This window comes from Gossypium arboreum, chromosome 4, assembly GCF_025698485.1.
Source record: "Gossypium arboreum isolate Shixiya-1 chromosome 4, ASM2569848v2, whole genome shotgun sequence".
Lineage (NCBI taxonomy): Eukaryota > Viridiplantae > Streptophyta > Magnoliopsida > Malvales > Malvaceae > Gossypium > Gossypium arboreum.
The window spans coordinates 6,896,586-6,919,792 of record NC_069073.1 but is presented as its reverse complement, the minus strand read 5'-3'; the positions used below and the strand labels follow the sequence as shown (position 1 = coordinate 6,919,792).

At 32.3% G+C, this 23,207-nt stretch overlaps 1 pseudogene; it reads left to right on the top strand.

Annotated features, from left to right (window-relative positions):
• Positions 1–10,807: 10,807 nt before the first annotated feature.
• LOC108460121 (protein argonaute 4A-like) lies at positions 10,808–13,799 on the top strand (annotated as a pseudogene).
• Positions 13,800–23,207: the final 9,408 nt, after the last annotated feature.

Sequence of the window (23,207 nt, the reverse complement as noted above, 5' to 3'; positions counted from 1 at the left end):
AACTAGACTAGTCTACATTGAGCAAAGACTTCGACTTTCAAGAATGTATTGTTGTATGAATTGTGATGTGTTTCAAGACAGGTGAGGTAATGTGATAGTTTAGAGCATCCGATGTTACATAAAATCGGAGTTGTTAAAGGGGTTAAAGTGAGCATTGGGATCTATCAAAATTATCCTTGTCAATGTTGATATTGGGATGGAAATGAGAAGGATTATTCTTGAGGCCATATCGAATTATTTCTATGGCGGAAAGAGGAAAATGTGATGTATCCTATTGTTAAATGTTTGGCGAGATCTATAAATCACATCTCATTGAATGAATTCCTACTCATCGATTCATGGAATTTCAGGACTCTTTGATTGTTGGATTTCTTGGAATTCGGTCTCCATTAAATCAAGTTGAGATCCGGTTTTATGTCATGATATCATGGGAAATTGAGAAGGGTTGAAAATTTAAGAACAGTTGAGAGTTGAGATCGTAAGCTTTTAGATCATATGAGAAATTGAAGAGATGTATTGGAGGTACAGTCTAAGTGCAAGTTCTTCGCACCAAATATGAGATTAAAAGTGAAGACCACTTTTTCGGTAAGATTTTCGGGACGAAAATCCACGAAGGGGGAGAGTTGTAATATCCCGATTTTGGGCCTAGTCGAATAGTGGTTTCGTGACCACAAAATCTGAGATAGAAATAATTATTTTATGATTATTTTAAGGTCTATGATATGATTGCATAATTGTGTGAAAATTTCGTGAAGAAATTTTATGCATAAAGTGCTTAATTTGAAATTTGGGACTAAATTGAATAAATTGCAAAACTTGTGTTCTAGAAGTATTTTGCATAAAATTGAATTAGATTATTAATTAGAGGTCCTTAAAGAGTAATTTTACCAATTTCTAAGTCTATGGACAAAAATTGGACATGGATGGAATTTTTGGAAAGTTTAGTAGTAAGGGCATTTTGGTCATTTATGGGTAAAATGAATTAAAATACAAAATTAAAAGCCAATTTTGCTCATCTTCAACCCCATGGCCGAATATAGCAAGGAGAAACCATGGCTAGGTTTTTTCAAGCTTCCAAGCTCGATTGTAAGTCCGTTCTAGCCTCGTTTTTAATGATTTTTACGTTTTTGGAGTCCCTTGAGCTCGCTTTAGCTTATGCTAGCAATAATTTAACCTAGGGTTTATATTTGGAAAAATACCCATAGGTTAAATTTGTGTATTTTGGTGTTTTATGATAGAATATGAGGTTTTAAATTATGTTAGACAACTTGTGCTACTCGGTTTTAAGTGAAAACGAGCAAAAGGGCTTAATCGGTAAAAATACCTAATAGTCATAAGTACATGTTAGAGTGAGAGTTTGATGTTTCCATAGAAGGGAAAAATGATCAGCATGTCATAAAACATAAGAAAATAGGCTGAATTTTAATTTACGAGCTTTGGGGCAAAAGTGTAAATATGCAAAAGTTTAGGGCAAAATTGTAATTTTTCCAAAATATGATTTTGGGTCAATTTGAATAATTTGAGTCCTAATTAGACCATATTTTAAATGATAGAGCAAGGAAAACTGAAATTCGGGCTAAAATGGGGAAAATACCAAGTTGTGGACGAAATGGTAAAATAGCCATTTTAGCATACGAGATAAGTTCATATGTAAATGTTGGTAACATAGTTATTATTTTAAATGTTTTAATGTTTTTTAAATGATATGATAATTATTATGAAATATTATACTTGTGATAATTGTTTGATAATATGTCAAATTATGTGATATACTTGGAAAATGTGAAATACTACCGAGTATCAGATCGGCATTCCATAGAAGATGGTTGAGACACATGATTGGGAAAAAGGTCCCATTGAACCTTAGGAATGGATTAGGATACAAGTGACATGTCGCCGGGATATTTGGGCATCCGAACTCGTTGAGTTGAGTCCGAGTTCACTTATGGATGCGAGCGTCCGAACTCGTTGAGTTGAGTCCGAGTTTGTGAGATGTAACTAGGCATCCGAGCTCGTTGAGTTGAGTCCGAGTTCACTTATGGATGCGAACGCCCGAGCTCATTGAGTTGAGTCCGAGTTCGCTTATGGGCGGGTTACATGATTGCTTGATTGCATATATGGCACTTATGTGCAAGTTATCCATGTATCCAATTATATTCGATGTGTTCAACGGGTAAAGTTCTACTCAAATGGAGGAATACTCAAGATGAAAGGGACGTATTGGTAAGTGTTGTGAAATGGATACTTTGAACAGGTATGTACTTAACCCTCGGGTTGAAAACTCGATATAACAACAATATGGTAAGATGATAAATGAAAAGGTGATATGAATGTCTTGGTGATGATTATGCAAATGATGTTTTATGTTTGGTTATATGGTTATGTTACTTGCTATTTGCATGTGAGCTTACTAAGCATTTATGCTTACTCCTCCTTTTCATTCCTTGTAGTGTTGACAAGCCAGCTCGAAATCGAAACGGTCGGAGGCACGCTCACACTATCCGTATACCATCTTGGCATAATGGCTTGTATATTTTGAGTATGGCATGTATAGCATTATAATCATTTTGTATATATGGTCTTATGATATGGTTATTGAGTGGTATGAAAATAGAAATGCTTGGTAATGATTAGCCATTGGAATGGCTAATCATGATCATATTTGGTATTATGTATGTCAAATTGCTAGCTAATCCATGGAAACCATGAAATAGGTAAAATTTACCATAAAATAGATTCAGACAGCAGCAGTGACGTGAGTTTGAAAAATCACTAAAAATAGTAGAAATGGAATTAAATAATGAATAAGTTATGGAATCGAAGCTTGATGAGTCTATTTTCATATGGAATAAGCGAAACAGGTATATGAGCTATATTTTATGAGATGTTTAAATTTTTGTGAAATAGGGCCAGAGCGATTTCTGGATCCCCTATTCTGACTTTGGAAATTCACCATAAATTCTACAAATATAATTAGATGTCATGCTTTATATGTACAGATTTCTTATTGAGTCTAGTTTTATTAGAGACAAACGGCATAGTCATTGAAGCTCTGTACAGGGAGATATCTAATTCGTAATACACAGAGGTCAGAGTAGTTGAACCCTGAAACAGGGGAGACTTTAACTAATAAACTGTACTAATTGGCCCAACCAAAAATTCTAGAAAAAAATTAGTAGATACATATATGAGTCTAGTTTTAGGAAAAATTTACGGAATTGGATTTCGAGTTTCGTAACTCGAGATATGATTTTTAAAGCGACTATAATGCAGTTAGCCAGCTTGTCTGGAAATTTTAAAATGAATTGTATGAGCTGTTTAATTAATGAATTAAGTCCGTTAACACCTCGTGTTCGACTCCGGCAACGGTCTCGGGTACGGGGTGTTACAGGCTTGTCCATGTATTGGAGGCTTTGCCTCAATTTACTGTTAACTGAGCAGCAAGGCTGCAACTGTGGAGTGTTGGGCTGGGTGGGTTGAGCTATTCCCCACATGGAGTGTATGGCTGGTACGGGTGGAGTGTAGTGGTTGGTGGGTTGAGTAGTCTCCCCAAATGGGCTTGCATATGTTTACTGATGTTGCATGTATTTTGAAATGGGCCTATGGGCCATACTGTTATCTGAATAAGGGGCTAAGGCCCAGTTTATTGTAATCTGAAAAGGGCTCTGGCCCAGGACCACTGTTATCTGAATAAGGGGCTAAGGCCCAGTTTATTGTAATCTGAAAGGGCTCGCCCAAGACCATCATTATTCTGAATGGGCTTAGGCCCAATAGGCTTGAGTTGACTTGGGCTTTGAATGGGTTTTCCTTACACACTGAGTTTCCCCAAACTCACCCTTTTATTTTCATCCACGCAGGAAATCCCCAACCATAGTGGGCTTGGAGCTGTGAGGGAATTCGGAGTGGCCACCGCTCAAATTTTGGTTTTCTTCGTGAACTGGACATCCTATTATTTACGTTGAGGTTTGGGTTTTAAATGTAATAAGGCCGCTTAATTATTTTTGATGGTTTTAATATGTATTATTAAGATAGGTATTACTTATATTTAATCTGTTGAAATTGGATAGCTTTAGAGCGCGTTTTCAAAAATAACAATTGATTTCAAAATAACACGACAACAAGCAAAGCTTCCGCAATGAAAGTATTTTACAAGATTAATCACTTTTCCTAAAATGACTTAATCAAATCGGTTTCTAGAAATATCCATGACGTTAAGGTGTGGCAATGGCGGTATGCATGTCTAGGATTGGATCCGAAGGAGCTTGGTACTTAAGCGATCCGATGGACTCACCACCTCTTTTCTCGGTTTCCTACCGGTGCATGACTTCCATTCACTTTAACATATAATGAAATTATCTTTTAAAACACTAAGTAAGTTTTTCTGGATCAACAAAATAAAATGTTTTGAACGCTTCGATGTGGCATGTCGGATCCGGTCATAACGTCTGGGCCGGGTTTGGGGTGCTACAAGTCCAGGCTAAATCCCCTGTAATATAAACTCATAGAGTATTGTCGGGATTACTAGTCCAGGCTAAATCCCCTGCAACGACAATTACTCTAATGAGCTTGGATCTGAATTACCAGTCTAGGCTAAATTCAGACCCTAGTTTGGATTACCCGTCCGGGCTAAATCTATTTTACATGTATTCTTCGGGAGGGCTATATCAGAATAGGATCACCCGTCCAGGCTAGATCCTTTTTACCGTCAATTCCTTTTCTGAGATCCATCGAATTTTCCTTTCATTCAACCGGGATTTATTTTCAATTTATATCGAGTATTATCAATATTTCATCAAATATCATGAATTGAACATTCAAATCATATTTTCATCACATAACCATATATTTCAAGTATTTAAAATACAATTCAAGTTACACCAACTTACCTCATTACTTGTTTGTGTTTATAATTTTATTAATCCAATATCTTTTCTTTTCCACGATCAAGTCTCATATTTGAGTCGTCCGGATCTTTATAAATAAATTTGATCATCATTTTCATTCATTTCATATTCCAATGCATTTAATTAATGCTCTAGGCAAAATTACCATTTTGCCCCTAAACTTTTAATTAACGATAATTTCATCCTTAGGGTCAGGAAAATAAAATTCTTGCAATTTAATCCTTATTTTCAGCTATTATTCTCATACATATTGATAACAGTCCATGAATTTTATAAAATATCATAATTTTCCATAATTTCAACACTTTTCAATTTAATCCCTAAAACATGTTTTCCCTGCCTTGAACTAAATTAATAATTTTATTCAATTTTTAATTTAAATAATAAAATAATCCATTTCATGCAATTTCGTCATTTCTAAATTTTTTACAAAATTGCCCATAAAGTTTTACTTTTATTCAATTTAGTCCCTGAGCCTAAAATATGCAAATTAGCCATGCTAAATGAATACTCATATATGTTTTCCTCCTCCTCCTCTCTATTCCACATCCTTAATGTATATAACACACTTGTAAGTAACATTATCTATATTTTTTTTATTTACTTTTATGAATATTCAAGCTGTCCATCTGTGTCATAGTCACTAAATTATTTATATCTGGAGCTATAGAGCTCAAAATTAAGATCCAAAAATTTTCCCTAAAACTAGACTCATATATCTTCTTTCCATAAAATTTTAAGAATTTTTGGTTTAGCCAATAAGTACACTTAATTCTTTAAAGTTACCCCTGTTCTGTTGTCTGACAGTTCTAACCTTTCTTTACTAAAAATTAATTATCTCCTCGTACATAATTTGAATGGTATTCCTGTTTATTTATATTGAAAATAGACTCATTCAAGATTCTAAACATATAAATTTAAGCCCCTAATTATTTCTATCCAATATTTGATGATTTTCCAAATTCAGAATAGGGGAACCCTAATTCATTCTAACCTTGTCTCACAAAATTCATTATATTTCATGATTTACAAATCCATTACTTCTTCTATAAGAAACTAGACTCAATAAGATTTAATCTCATATTTTATTCATCCAATAATTCAATTTCTACAATTTTTGGTGATTTTTCAAAGTTAGACTACTGCTGCTATCCATAACTGTTTTAGGGCAAGATATTAATTACCATGTTATAACACCCTTATTTTCTTTTTCTACACCATTTCTCATCACTTTCTCTTATTTTCTCTTCACTAACATATCAAGAACAAAGGACCTTATGTAAGAAAACTCTACTATAACATTATTTCCATGCTTTGTTAATAATAACAAACTTAAAAACATATTGAAATCTTGATGTACTTACCTTTTCTTATTAACTTCAATCTTTAACTTCATTTTTCTCTCTCCTCCAGCTTCTATTTCTTGAATCCAACTTGATATTCTTGCTCCCCATCATCTCCTTGCTATCTTTCTCTCTTGATGGCTATGGAAATTCTTTCAATTTTTAGGTGAAAATAATAAATTTTCGGAGGAAGGATTAAATTGTAAGAAAAGGAAAACTTTCTTTCTTCTTCTTCTTCTCACGTTAGTTGCATGAGAATGGTGATCATCCTCCCCTTTCTTTCCTTACATATATATATATATATATATATATATTAAATAAAATAATAATAAAATAATAAAATATCATTTAAAAATCAAATTAAAGTATTAATAAACTAATATTTATTTATTTAATTTATCTAAAATATCTCCAACATCATCATTGTCTCTAGATTTCTCTCTCTTCCAATTGACCATTTTGCCCTTTGTGATCTTTTAAAATTCCAATCTTGAGTCATCACTTAATTTGGTAAAATTACAATTTAGTCCCTCATAATTCTTCACCTATTCAATTTGGTCCTAATTCATCAATTTTCCTTGGTTTCTAGATCATTCCACCCTTAAAATATTTTCACTATTAGTGCTTCAACTTTTCATATTTACACTTTAATCCTTCAAATTTTGAGTATTTACTCTTGGGCGACAAAAATTTTCTCACTTTTACAATTTAATCCTTTCTTGAATCAATATGTCATAATATACTTCCCAATATTGACATAACTCAAAATTTCCCTTTTTGTCAATTTATTTCCTTATTTTACTATATCACGGATAATATTTTACTATAAAAATTTTCGGGGTATTACATTTCTCTCCCCCTTAAAATAAATTTCATCCTCGAAATTTCCTTGTTTTCTTTTGATCATGAATTTCATTATTTCTATAATTTTATAGTTTCTTTTTACACATATTTACCTAGTTTATTATTTATATCCATTCTCTATCCTTTCATCTCAAATTTTATTTTCAATTCAATATTTCACATTTGTCTCTCGTAGCTTTTACCAACAGAAATAGAAGATAATATCAAATGTATCTTATTATCAAGTGTTTTATCACATATATTGGCTTGGAAAACCAAAGAAAGATAGAGTAGTACCACTTGTGAATCAATCAGACTTGTGATAATTTCTGTCTATTAGCATATTTATCCAACCTTTCTATATATTGATTATAGCATCCAAACATGAACAGTTGTATATACCTCTGAAAATATCAGTACATATAAAATACCCGTATAAAATCCCCAAAAAATTTTACTATAATATACTTATTTATAACAGCTATATTCAAATATTTAATTTATTTACCAATCCATTGACTAGTAAAGTCATCAATAGTTTCACATCATTCAGTTCATTGAAGAAACTAATTGGGAAGAAATTTTCAGTTAACCATTCTGTAAATATCATATTTGATGTAGACACTCAATTTTGTCCGGCCCATTTCAGTATTTAAAATAATAAACCCCCAAAAAAACGAAGTCCAAGTTCAGTCCAGAATTACAAATATAATTTGGCCCGATCGGAATGGCCTATTACTTGAAAAGATTTAAGGTCCATCTACAAGCTTGACTCATATGGAAATATAATCTTCAATGATATGCAATCTTAGATATGATACAATCTTAGATATGATTGCAATCTTAGATATGATATACAATCTTAGAAGATATGATTTTGTAATCTTGGAGATTTAATTTGTAGATATCATTTAATCTTAACCGTTGATGTAATTGATCTGTACCGTTGGATTTGGGGAGGCTCAACTATAAATAGAGGCCTCTCCCTTCATTGTAAAGGGACTTGAGTTTTGGGAAGCAATAAGAATTCTTGAGAGCATTCACTCAAATTTCTCTCCCTCTTGCGTTCTTACTCTCTCTGGTTTGTTCTTATTTTATTCTTCGTCTATCTTAGTTTTTCAACCTTTTTTAATTTCACCCCTTTTTTATATACTTTTAAACTTATTTTTAATTTATTATATATATTATTTATTATATTATTTATATTTTCAAAATTTGTAAATTATTATTATATATTATATTTTAACTTATATATCTTATATATTTATTTATTTATATTATACATTATTTTAAAACTTACATTTTTATATTATATATTATAAATAATTTCATTTATTATTATTTTTATATACTATCATATATTATCTATTTTAAAATTCACTATTAAATATTATATTTTTATGTATTATTAAATGTTTATATTATTTGATATAATACAATATCATATTTTTATCATTTTATCTTAAAATTAAAGTTTATCTATAATATATTATTATCACCCATTTCTAAATTGTATTTTAATTATATACACATATATCCAAATTACTCACTTTATTTTATTAAACCTTTTATATTTTTATATTATAAATTGTCCATGTATTAAATGCTATTTCCATGATTTTATAAAGTGTTGATTGCTTGATAACATATGTTACTATATTATTATTATTATTATTTTTATATATTATTGTATTTGTTTGTCTTGTTTTGTTTTTATACAATCATACATCATGCATCATTTTCTCGCTTATTAATATGTTTAAATATATGTTGAATTACATGTTTATATATTTTATCTATTCTTCTTTAATATATGTTGTTTTTTTATGTATATTTTACTTATTTAAAATTTGCCATATTTTATATTTCTTATATATATATATATATGTATATTAATTAATGTATGACATTTATGTTATTGTTATTATGCTTTTATTTACCTATTTCTATAATATGTTATCTTGTATGTTATGTTTCATTATGTTAATATGCTCCTTCATGCATCGCTTTTAAAAACGAGACTTCAAAGTTTTCAAAAATAAAAAGGCAATGCTAGGTGTTTGGAAGCTTCGAAAAAGTAGTGCCTTAACTTATTGGGTTGCAACTTTTCTCGTTGAGTTCGAATAGTCAAGTACCCTTCTAATTTTTTTTTAAGGTTTTCAAAATACGAGCAACTGTCTTGGAAGTTCAAAGCGTTGTGTCCTAACTTATTGGATGTGGCATTTTGTCGTTTCGAGATAGGGATTTCAAAAAGGGGGGCTAAATTAGTGTCAATATTTTGATACGAGTGAATCTCAATTTTCAAAATCAAAATATTCTAAAGAGAATTGCATCTTAAAATTTTTGAATTTCCGACATTAAAGACACTTGATAATCAATTAGGTACCAATTTTTGGGCGTTACGAGGGTGCTAACCCTTCCTCGTACGTAACCGGCTCCCGAACCCATTTTCTGATTTCGTAGACCAAAACTAATGATTTTAAAATAAAACATTTTATAAGATGATCCAATCACACCTAAAAAGATTGGTGGCGACTCCTGTTTTCATTTTTCTTAAAGTCGATTCCCATTTTCCAAAACTCGATTTGAAAATGGTTTCGACAGCTTGGCGACTCCACTGGGGACTAATAAGAGAGTCAGGGCGTGTAATTGATTATCTCTTGTCTTAATGTCGAAAATTAAAAATTTTAAAATTTAATCTTCTTTGTATTACATGTGTTTGTGTTATTGCATGTGTTGCTATATTCTAATACGCATTGCATTTGCATGACCGTTGTGGTCACACCCTTAAGTGGGAGTGAGAAGCTACGCCTTCGTGAGGTTTTCGCCTCGTGTAGGATAGTGGATCACTTTCGGATACATCCGTACCTATGGTTTCGTGAGATTTTCATCTCTGTAGCCATAGGAAATGTGTCCCCTCGAATCGAACTCGATTCAAATGAGCCTATAATGGGTGAGGATCGAGGAATCTGCTGGTTCAGGTACCTCAACTTTAGAACTAAACCACATATAGAAGGACCGTAAGAGCTCAACCTAGATAGAATTATACCGTAATTATTACCCTTGCAGGTTATCTTTGAGTTTATTGTTATCATGTGATACTAACTATCTCCTTTCTTTTGTTGCATATCATTTCGCATTTAAAAGGTATCAATTTTCAGTCAGTTTCTAAGTTAGAGAGTTTTATTATGGAGAACGAACTTCTTGATAGAGTGGAAGACAACGCTAATGTCCATATATGGTCAGAGCAAACTCAGTTAGTAAAAGAAAATAGTCTAGCCATGGGATATGTGTCAGAGCTGTCAGACTACATTCGTATCACACAGGATAATCAACATGAGTTAAAGGAAATATGGGATCAATGGGGTAGCGAAGCCAAGCAGTTGTTCTACAACAACCATGGGGACTTGCAGTACTTGCTTGACTTGGGAATAGACGAGAATTTGTTTCGGGCCATCACTCAGTACTGGAATCTTGTATATAGTTGCTTTACATTTGGAAAAGCCTATATGGTACCCGTGGTGGAGGAATATTCAATTTTGTGGCATTGTCCTATGATTCAATTTGATAAAGTTTACTCAAAGGCTAACTGTATTCCAACTTTTGTGAGGAAGTTGATAAATGTCATAGGGAGAGGGAGTAAGCTAAAATGGAAAGAACAGGAAGGAAAATGGGCAGTCTTGGAATTTCTACCTCTTTCGCCACTAGTGCGTCTTAATGTTGTTTCCAATCAAAGCAGAATTAGATACGAAGAAGATTGTTCGACACTCTATGGCAAGGCGTGCTGCAGGGAAAAAGGTAATGTACTCACCAATCATTTTAAGGTGAACAAGAAGAGTATGGATGGACATTTCCACCATTACAACATTTCTCTTTCATAGGAAGATGGTTGATGGTAAGAGTGTTGGAAGAAAAGTGATTGACAGAATGCATGGACCTACAAAGGTGAGTTGGATGGAAAGAATTGTGCCTATGATGGTGAAAGGCTTATTTATTATAGAACCAAACAACAAGCATGAGTTCACTATGTTGCACTTATCAGAGATAATGGAAATGCAAGCCCTGATGATATGTCAAAATGGACGCAAAAGAATGAGATTAAAGAAGTCCATATCATTTAAAAGACCTTTAAAGTAGAGATTAACTATACTGAGAAGATACCCATCTAAGCATTTCAAAATGCTTTGCGTGGACAGGAATCTGAAAGTTCTCAAGAAATCCTAAAGGTGTTGGATATCATTTTAAAGTAGCATGTTAAGCAGGAATGCCCACTTGTTTGCCAATCTTTCTTTCAAGATAATCAGAACAACTTCACAGACATTGGAAGAGGTGTCCATAGATGTAGGGATTATCTTATGGGTGAAGCCATAGCTCAAATTCGGGATGGTAGTAGACCATTAACGGACCATGAAGGTACAAGCTGATACATTGAGCACAGTCAGATCATTGTCAAGAGTTAGCTTTGTTGAGTTAAAACTTTAGGCCATGGGACGAAGGCGTATTTGTAATCCATTCATATGTAAAGATATTCTTTTTCTAAATAAAGTTTTCTAAATGAAATTAAGTCAAGATCGATACCTTTTTGCATTCATGCATTTGTATTACATCACATCGCCTTTAAATTATAAAAAGACCATAATTAGTTAAAGTTATTAAAAAAGAAAGAAAAAGAGAGAGAGAGAGAGAAGAGGGTCACGGCTAAGTGAAAAAGAGACGTTCCCTTACATATCCCTGACTTTTGTGTCAAGAGGGATAGCTTACCCAGAGAATGGGGTGTTTGGAAATGAAAATAATCCCATCAATGTCATACATGAGGAAGGGACTGAACAAAGAAACCTTGAGGGCATTCGCCCTTACGAACCAAGAAGTTCTTTAAACAATTGGACTGCAGAAGAACTTCCTATAATCTTTAGGAATTTTACGGAGTAATATTCAGAACACTCTTGTTGCTCTAAAGCCTAGGAGTAATGAGATTTCTTTTGAGAAGTGGGCTCATGTTCAGACATTTTTATTTTCAATAAAACATACTTTTATTATTTATCCGAGTAAATATTCTTTCATTCTGATTCTTTTGACCTTTGACATTCTTTATAAATTTTCATTTCATGTAAATAGTCATTTTTGAATTCATTTATTCATTTTATATTCTTTTGTGTGCCTATCATAGATCCCTAGATATCAATGACACGGGCAACGATACTATAGATTCAGAGTTCCTTTTGAGTGCGATATGTGTTTAGAGGAATCTCAGTACTTTGAAGGTGATAGAAATTGTGACTTGTTTCTGAATTTGTTGAAAATGGTTTTTACCCCATGAAGTGGTGGTAAGAAATATAGCCTTAGAGGAAGGAAAGATTGCAAAATTGGAATTAGCTGAGGAGACAAAGTAAGACCTTGTTGAGGCTATTATGGGAATTCAAAAATATGGTCCAAAGACGCATGCAGGAGGATTTGCAATTGCCAGGATAAACATGAGGTTTTGGGGCACTGTTGGTCCACCATGGAAAAGGATCGCATCAGTTTTACAATGAATGCCAAATTTAAAGGAGTAAAAACTTATGGGGCATGTATGTTATGGGCCCGAGCTCATCAAAAGTTTCAAGCTGACAATGACTCATCTTTGTAGACGTCAACTACTCCATTAAGAGGGGGAGATAGCTTCATATGCCAATATTACAAAGTCAAAAGTCATCTATTTCAAAAAAAAAAGAAAAATTATTATATATAACTGCGCAATGCCAAAAGTTTACAGTCTTTTCAAAGATAATGCGCCATACCACAGTACAACAAAGGTTGCCAAAAGAAAAGAAAAAGAAGAAAAAAAACAAATTACAAAAGATGACCGAGACTGGTAAAAATTGGCATAAGAAACTACCGCCTACTCTCTATGCTTACGCTGGGGCAAACACCTTCAATTCCATTTGTTTCAAAGGTTCCAACCATCATCCTTGGAATGGGTGCATTGTTTGGCTTTCCTAAGTAGTCTGATCTGCCGTCAATAGCTGCGATGGTTAGCTCCAGGCGGTGGCCATTGATTTTCAGCTATGGGGCATCAGTCGCATACGATCTCTCAAGCTTAAAATGATAGATTCTTTCTTCAAAACCAGTTTCTGACAAAGTTGATGACGGTATCATGAAGGAAGCTCTCTTAGACTTCTATACAAGTTCAGAGAAGAGGAAACCTGATCAAATCATTATTTTCAAGGAGAGGGTTAGCGAGTCTCAATTCAATCAAGTTTTGATCAAGTTATTGAGGCTTGCAAGTTCCTTGGCGAGAAGTGGAACCCTAAAGATTGTGGTTATTATTGTACGAAAAACCATCATACCAAGTTTTTTTTCAGCAGGGACTCCTGACAATGTGCTACATGGTATTGTCATTGACAACAAAGTATGCCATCCAAAGAACAATGATTTTTACCTTGGTACCCATGCTGGAATGATTGGAATCACGAGGCAGACCCACTATCATGTTCTCTTAGACCAGGCTGGGTTTTCAGCTGATGATCTACAAGAGTTTGATCATTCTCTATCCTACATGTATCAAATGAGCACTACAGCCATATTGGTTGTGCCTCCTATTTGCTACGCTCATTTGGCAGCTTCACAGTTGGAGGCATTTATGAAGATTAGGGATGCTTCAAAAACATCATCGAGTCATGGTGGGATGTATGCTCCAGGAGTAATCTCTGTACCTTAGCTTTCCAGGTTGAAGGATAAAGTCAGCAATTTCATTCTTGTCTGCTGAGAATCATTGAACCATCTTTTTGTAGGGTTTGACAAACAACAGCCAGGACGGCTGTTGGGGTAATCCTTTTCTCATGGGTTTATAAATCAAGATTTTTCCTCCAAGCTTTGATGGAGTCAAGAATTGAATACCTCTAGTAAACTTAACTTGAAAGTATTCATCCTAAGCAAATGTACCAAGAATGGATGACATGACTTATGACAAAGAAGGTTCGTCCAAAAGAATCTCATAAAGGAAACCTTGCAAAAGGATGCCGAATTGGGAAAGGCCATATGTTACGAAGAGGGCTTTCTCTAGAGGTGCATTGATTTTGACAAGAAATAGATAGGAAGAATTTATCTGATCCAGTGAATTCAGACTCAGTCAAAGAGTACTTTGTCTGAAGGAGAAGAGAAGCCAAGGTGAAAACCCGCAAAGGGCACTTTGGGACTTCTATTTCAAAAAAAAAAGAAAAAAGAAAAGAAAAAGAGAAAAAATAAATAGAAAAAAGAAAAAAATGGAGAGGCCAAGGTGAAAACCCGCAAAGGGCGCCTTGAGACCAAAGGGATTTTGAGTTGAAAACCCGAAAGGGCAGCTCAAATTTGGAAAGTCATGCAGTGACCTTGCTATACCGGATTCGACGAGAAGTGAAGTATGTTACATATCGAGGCATCAATGAATTACTTTGGATCTTTTAAACACATGTTGAACTCAAGAAAGTCGTCATGGAGCTAGTGTATAGACGCTCAAGCGGCGATATCTGGGGCATCTAATTTTTTCTCCTGTTTACTATCTTTGGATTCTCTTTCTTCTCAATGATAGATTCCTAGATTAACCTCCTTTGTCTTTTTGATAAATCATTATCCTCAAGATCAATTTATTCGTCCCATTATTGATAAAGTATGTTGCATAGAAATAATGATTGATGAACTAAATATCTTTACAAACGAAGTTTTGCATATTACTCTGGAAATTTCTAGATAATACAAGAAACTGAAACAAGACAATTGTTTAAAGAATTTCCATATTTGAGGGTCGGATGTTCTCGGGGAAATTTCTTCTTCAATCTAAAAGGTGGTTGGACATTTTAAATTGATCTTAAGAAAGGATCATTTCATAAACATCTCCAGCGGGTCACAACATTTGGAGAATGGCACAATAGGACTAAGTTGATTCAAAGCATACAAGCAGAGTATGATTGATACATCAAGAAGTATAAAGTTAAAACTTCGATAAGGGAATGAGTGATGACGCCCGAAATAAGGGTCATATTCTTAACATTTTGCATTATAACATGTCTAATTAGGAGAATTTGACTCACTTCGATCATAGGCATGAACTCATACGCATTCTACAGGTTATGTCTTTTATGGGACACTATAGATCAAAGACACAAGATTTGGCATCCCTATGTTTATAGGGAATAGATCGAAGATAGTAGATCTGACATTCCTGTGCTTACAGCGAAGCAGATTGAAGATTTCAGCATGGCATTCCTGTGTTTATAGGGAACAAGTTAAAGATAGCAGATTTGGCATCCCTGTGTTTATAGGGAACAGATCGAAGATAGTAGATCTAACCTCCAGATGTTTATACTGAAGCAGATCCAAGATGATTTGGCATTCTTGTGTTTACAAGGAACAAATCGAGGACATAGTAGATTTAACTCTCAGACGTTCTCAAAGATAGCAGATCTAACCTTCAGATGTTTATACTGAAGCAGATCCAAGATGATTTGGCATTCTTGTGTTTACAAGGAACAAATCGAGGACATAGCAGATTTGACTCTCAGACATTCTCAAATATAATGATCTAACCTTCGGATGTTTATATCAAGCAGATCCAAGATGATTTGGTATTCTTGTGTTTACAAGGAACAAATCGAGGACATAGCAGATTTGACTCTCAGACGTTCTCAAATATAACAGATCTAACCTTCAGATGTTTATACTGAAGCAGATCCAAGATGATTTGGTATTCTTGTGTTTACAAGAAACAAATCGAGGACATAGCAGATTTGACTCTCAGACGTTCTCAAATATAGCAGATCTAACCTTCAGATGTTTATACTGAAGCAGATCCAAGATGGTTTGGCATCCTTGTGCTTACAAGGAACAAATCGAGGACATTGCAGATATGACTCTCAAATGTTCTCAAACAGACTCAAGATGGTTTGGCATCCTTGTGCTTACAAGGAACAAATCGAGGACATTGCAGATATGACTCTCAAATGTTCTCAAACAGACTCAAGATGGTTTGGCATCCTTGTGCTTACAAGGAACAAATCGAGGACATTGCAGATATGACTCTCAAATGTTCTCAAACAGACTCAAGATGGTTTGGCATCATTGTGCTTACAAGGAACAAATTGAGGACCTTGCAGACATGACTCTCAAATGTTCTCAAACAGACTCAAGATGGTTAAGGCATCCTTGTGCTTACAAGGAACAAGTCGAGGACCTTGCAGATATGATTCTCAAATGTTCTCAAACAGACTCAAGATGATTTGACATCCTTACAAATCGAAGAAGCAGACTCAGTGTCTCTGTGTTCGGCAGAAAATAGATCAAAGATATCAACATAGCATTCTTGAGGTCGTAGGGAGAAGGTAGAAGACCATTCGAGGAAAAGATCGCAAAGATTGGGCTAGGCCGGGCAAATTTGGTCCTTTATGGTCTTTGCTCAATTCCTATTACATAGCAATGAGCAAAGAGGGGCAGCTGTAGACACTCAATTTTGCCCGGCCCATTTCAGTATTTAAAATAATAAACCCCAAAAAAAAAACGCAGTCCAAGTTCAGTCCAGAATTACAAATATAATTTGGCCCTATCGGAATGGCCCATTACTTGAAAAGATTTAAGGTCCATCTACAAGCTTGACTCATATGGAAATATAATCTTCAATGATATGCAATCTTAGATATGATACAATCTTAGATATGATTGCAATATTAGATATGATACAATCTTAGATATGATTGCAATCTTAGATATAATATACAATCTTAGAAGATATGATTTTGTAATCTTGGAGATTTAATTTGTAGATATCCTTTAATCTTAACCGTTGATGTAATTTATCTGTACCGTTGGATTTGGGGAGGCTCAACTATAAATAGAGGCCTTTCCCTTCATTGTAAAGGGACTTGAGTTTTGGGAAGCAATAAGAATTCTTGAGACCATTCACTCAAATTTCTCTCCCTCTTGCGTTCTTACTCTCTCTGGTTTGTTCTTATTTTATTCTTCGTCTATCTTAGTTTTTCAACCTTTTTTTAATTTCACCCCTTTTTTATATACTTTTAAACTTATTTTTAATTTATTATATATATTATTTATTATATTATTTATATTTTCAAAATTTGTAAATTATTATTATATATTATATTTTAACTTATATATCTTATATATTTATTTATTTATATTATACATTATTTTAAAACTTACATTTTTATATTATATATTATAAATAATTTCATTTATTATTATTTTTATATACTATCATATATTATCTATTTTAAAATTCACTATTAAATATTATATTTTTATGTATTATTAAATGTTTATATTATTTGATATAATACAATATCATATTTTTTATTATTTTATCTTAAAATTAAAGTTTATCTATAATATATTATTATCACCCATTTCTAAATTGTATTTTAATTATATACACATATATCCAAATTACTCACTTTATTTTATTAAACCTTTTTATATTTTTTATATTATAAATTTTCCATGTATTAAATGCTATTTCCATGATTTTATAAAGTGTTGATTGCTTGATAACATATGTTACTATATTATTATTATTATTATTTTTATATATTATTGTATTTGTTTGTCTTGTTTTGTTTTTATACAATCATACATCATGTATCATTTTCTCGTTTATTAATATGTTTAAATATATGTTGAATTACATGTTTATATATTTTATCTATTCTTCTTTAATATATGTTGTTTTTTATGTATATTTTACTTATTTAAAATTTGCCATATTTTATATTTCTTATATATATATATGTATATTAATTAATGTATGACATTTATGTTATTGTTATTATGCTTTTATTTACCTATTTCTATAATATGTTATCTTGTATGTTATGTTTTATTATGTTAATGTGCTCCTTCATGCATCAGTTTTAAAAACGAGACTTCAAAGTTTTCAAAAATAAAAAGGCAATGCTAGGTGTTTGGAAGCTTCGAAAAAGTAGTGCCCTAACTTATTGGGTTGCAACTTTTCTCTTTGAGTTCGAATAGTCAAGTACCCTTCTAATTTTTTTATACGGTTTTCAAAATACGAGCAACTGTCTTGGAATTTCAAAGCGTTGTGTCCTAACTTATTGGATGTGGCATTTTGTCATTTCGAGATAGGGATTTCAAAAAGGGGGGCTAAATTAGTGTCAATATTTTGATATGAGTGAATCTCAATTTTCAAAATTAAAATATTCTAAAGAGGATTGCATCTTAAAATTTTTGAATTTTCGACATTAAAGACACTTGATAATCAATTAGGTACCAATTTTTGGGCGTTACGAGGGTGCTAACCCTTCCTCGTACGTAACCGGCTCCCGAACCCATTTTCTGATTTCGTATACCAAAACTAATGATTTTAAAACAAGACATTTTATAAGGTGATCCAATCACACCTAAAAAGATTGGTGGCGACTCCCGTTTTCATTTTTCTTAAAGTCGATTCCCATTTTCCAAAACTCGATTTGAAAATGGTTTCGACATTTGAACAAATCGATTTTCCTATAAATAATTTCTTTATTTAACAGTGGTACTGTATATCCCAGCTAGTTTTCAGAAAAATTTTGATGTATCTATTCAGAACCCATCTTTACCTATTAACTCATTCTCAATTCCGACTATATTATCAATTGTTCAACCATTGAACTTTTCACTTTCTACTTCTGAACTTAATCAATATAAATCTCATGAATTTCATTGCATATAACTATACTAGAAAAGGGGTATAGATCGTAAAGTCTCATAATTTAATTGTCATATATTTACTCATATAACATTTATCATTCTCAAGTACTATAAAACATTTATTCGTACTTTTACGAGTTCTGCTTCATCATAACTAACATTTTACTCGAGATAATCATTTACCTCAGAATTAAAATTGTTTACTTTTTACTTAGCAGATGCCCAGTAGACTAGATAGAACACTTCGGATATACGGGACTTATACAGAGGTGCATTATTATGCATTATTAAACAGAGAACATTGAAGTGCTATACAGAGAGTACGAATGTACTAAATGTGCTAATAATCAGAGAGCACTAACGTGCTAGTAATCAGAGAGCATGCTGAGGTCCCTTAATATCCTAGTAGTTCTAATTTTGTCTACTTGGGCAAATCATTTCATGCACGCATATCACTTTTACACCTTTCGCATAATACTTTTACATGCTTTATAATTTAATCCTTGTGCTAATAATCCGTTTATTTATGTCTTCTTTACCTTTAATACATGTAATATTTTTAAAATTCACTATTCATCCATAATTTACTAATAATCCTTATCATGTACTTCATATACCACTTTTATATATTTTGCAATTTAGTCATCAGCACAATATTTCATGTAGCAATATAATTTACTTTTAATAATACACATAACATCATCATCAACATGTATTTATTCATACCTTTCTGAATTTCGATTCATTCTAATCAACTTTTTACTCATATTCTTGAGTATCGTTTTTGGTATTATCAGAATTATCTTCGGTTAGAAAGCATCTCATTTTATAATTAAAACAAATCTCATCAGAGTCGGGAGATATCATACTTATCACATATTATAATGACACGTGTTTTTAGACTTCACATATACTACGTTTAGTCCGAGAACCGACTAAACTGTAGCTCTGATACCACTAAATGTAACACCCCTACCCGTATCCATTGCCGGAATAGGTACGAGGCATTACCGGAGTTTACTGAATATTTTCAGATAATTCTGAGTCATTTATTATTCATATTTTGAAATAATCATAACGTCTCTTTATTGGGCCCTCGAAGCCTCAAACATACATTAAAAACCAACCGAAATTAAATCGGGATCATAAAAAAATTTCGCAAAATCTTAAATTTTATTTTCATCCAAGTACTTACCATTTTAATGCTTCTTACAATTAAACATGTTACCATTCAATCAATAGCTTGACCTTTGCCTAAGCGTCAAGCCACATCATTGTTAGTATACTTGCACATGTTTCATATAAATTCAACATTGATATACTTATTTTCTCGACATGTCACACTTGAGTTTAATAATTGTCTTTACTTACATAATTTCCTTGTATCAACATATCAAAGATAATCATATATGTACATATCATGAAACATATCATTCTCTTACCGTTTCTTCATAAGCATATATCATTCATTTCATTATATCAATATTTCATGCTCCATCATTTTCATATATTTTATGTATATTTATTCCGGTAATAGCTTATATCAAACTTAACATAAATTATATTCCATGTACTTATACTTATTTCGTTTATCTATCTTCATAATTATTTCATATAACCATTCGTCATCTGATACATATTACCTGAATATCAATTGTTCAACAGATGCCATAGCGTCTCCCATCCACGGTCTTATTTATCTTTGACATGATGCCATAGTGTCTTTCAACTGTGGTCTTACTCATTTTCTGTCATGTTGGCATGGTATCTTTCAACCATGGTCTTACACATTTCATATCAGGTTGTCATGGTATCCATGGTCTTACACATTTCATATCAGGTTGCCATGGTATCTTTCAACCATGGTCTTACACATTTCATATCAGGCTGCCATGGTATCTTTCAACCATGGTCTTACGCATTTCATATCAGGCTGCCATGGTATCTTTCAACCATGGTCTTACACATTTCATATCAAAGAGCACACTCCATGAACCTCATCCTTACGGTGGGATTACCATCCGAGCTAAATCCTCAGTAATATAAACTCATAGAGTATTGTCGAGATTACCGGTCCGGCTAAATCCTCGCAACGACAATTACTCTAATGAGCTTGATCTGAATTACCGTCCAGGCTAAATTCAGACCCTAGTTTGGATTACCCGTCCGGACTAAATCCATTTTACATGTATTCTTCGGGAGGGCTATATCAGAATAGGATCACCCGTCCGGGCTAGATCCTTTTTACCGTCAATTCCTTTTCAGAGATCCATCGAATTTTCCTTTCATTCAACCGGGATTTATTTTCAACTTATATCGAGTATTATCAATATTTCATCAAATATCATGAATTGAACATTCAAATCATATTTTCATCACATAACCATATATTTCAAGTATTTAAAATACAATTCAAGTTACACCAACTGACCTCATTGCTTGTTTGTGTTTATAATTTCATTAATCCGATATCTTTTCTTTTCCACGATCAAGTCTCATATTTGAGTCTTCCGGATCTTTATAAATAAATTTGATCATCATTTTATTCATTTCATATTCTAATGCATTTAATTAATGCTCTAGGCAAAATTACCATTTTGCCCCTAAACTTTTAATTAACGATTTATTTCATCCTTAGGGTCGGAAAATAAAATTCTTGCAATTTAATTCTTATTTTCAGATATTATTCTCATACATATTGATAATGTCCATGAATTCTATAAAATATCATAATTTTCCATAATTTCAACACTTTTAATTTAATCCCTAAAACATGTTTTCCCCTGCCTTGAACTAAATTAATAATTTTATTCAATTTTTTAATTTAAATAATAAAATAATCCATTTCATGCAATTTCGTCATTTCTGAATTTTTTACAAAATTGCCCATAAAGTTTTACTTTTATTCAATTTAGTCCCTGAGCCTAAAATATGCAAATTAGCCATGCTAAATGAATATTCATATATGTTTTCCTCCTCCTCCTCTCTATTCCACATCCTTAATGTATATAACACACTTGTAAGTAACATTATCTATATTTTTTTTATTTACTTTTATGAATATTCAAGCTGTCCATCTGTGTCATAGTCACTAAATTATTTATATCTGGAGCTATAGAGCTCCAAATTAAGATCAAAAAATTTTCCATGAAACTAGACTCATATATCTTCTTTCCATAAAAGTTTAAGAATTTTTTGTTTATCCAATAAGTACAGTTAATTCTTTAAAGTTACCCCTGTTCTATTGTAAGACAGTTCTGACCCTTCTTTACTAAAAATTAATTATCTCCTCGTACATAATTTGAATGGTATTCTCGTTTATTTATATTGAAAATAGACTCATTCAAGATTCTAAACATATAAATTTAAGCCCCTAATTATTTCTATCCAATATTTGATGATTTTCCAAAGTCAGAATAGGGGAACCCGAATTCATTCTGACCTTGTCTCACAAAATTCATTATATTTCATGATTTACAAATCCATTACTTATTCTATAAGAAACTAGACTCAATAAGATTTAATCTCATATTTTATTCATCCTATAATTCAATTTCTACAATTTTTGGTGATTTTTCAAAGTTAGACTACTGCTGCTGTCCATAACTGTTTTAGGGCAAGATATTAATTACCATGTTATAACACCCTTATTTTCTTTTTCTACACCATTTCTCATCACTTTCTCTTATTTTCTCTTCACTAACATATCAAGAACAAGGACCTTATGTAATAAAACTCTACTATAACATTATTTCCATGCTTTGTTAATAATAACAAACTTAAAAACATATTGAAATCTTGATGTACTTACCTTTTCTTATTGACTTCAATCTTTAACTTGATTTTTCTCTCTCCTCCAGCTTCTATTTCTTGAATCCAACTTGATATTCTTGCTCCCCATCATCTCCTTGCTATCTTTCTCTCTTCATGGCTATGGAAATTCTTTCAATTTTTAGGTGAAAATAATGAATTTTTGGAGGAAGGACTAAATTGTAAGAAAAGGAAAACTTTCTTTCTTCTTCTTCTTCTCACGTTAGTTGCATGAGAATGGTGATCATCCTCCCCTTTCTTTCCTTACATATATATATATATATTAAATAAAATAATAATAAAATAATAAAATATCATTTAAAAATCAATTTAAAGTATTAATAAACTAATATTTATTTATTTAATTTATCTAAAATATCTCCAACATCATCATTGTCTCTAGATTTCTCTCTCTTCCAATTGACCATTTTGCCCTTTGTGATCTTTTAAAAATCCAATCTTGAGTCATCACTTAATTTGGTAAAATTGCAATTTAGTCCCTCATAATTCTTCACCTATTCAATTTGGTCCTAATTCATCAATTTTTCTTAGTTTCTAGATCATTCCACCCTTAAAATATTTTCACTATTAGTCCTTCAACTTTTCATATTTACACTTTAATCCTTCAAATTTTGAG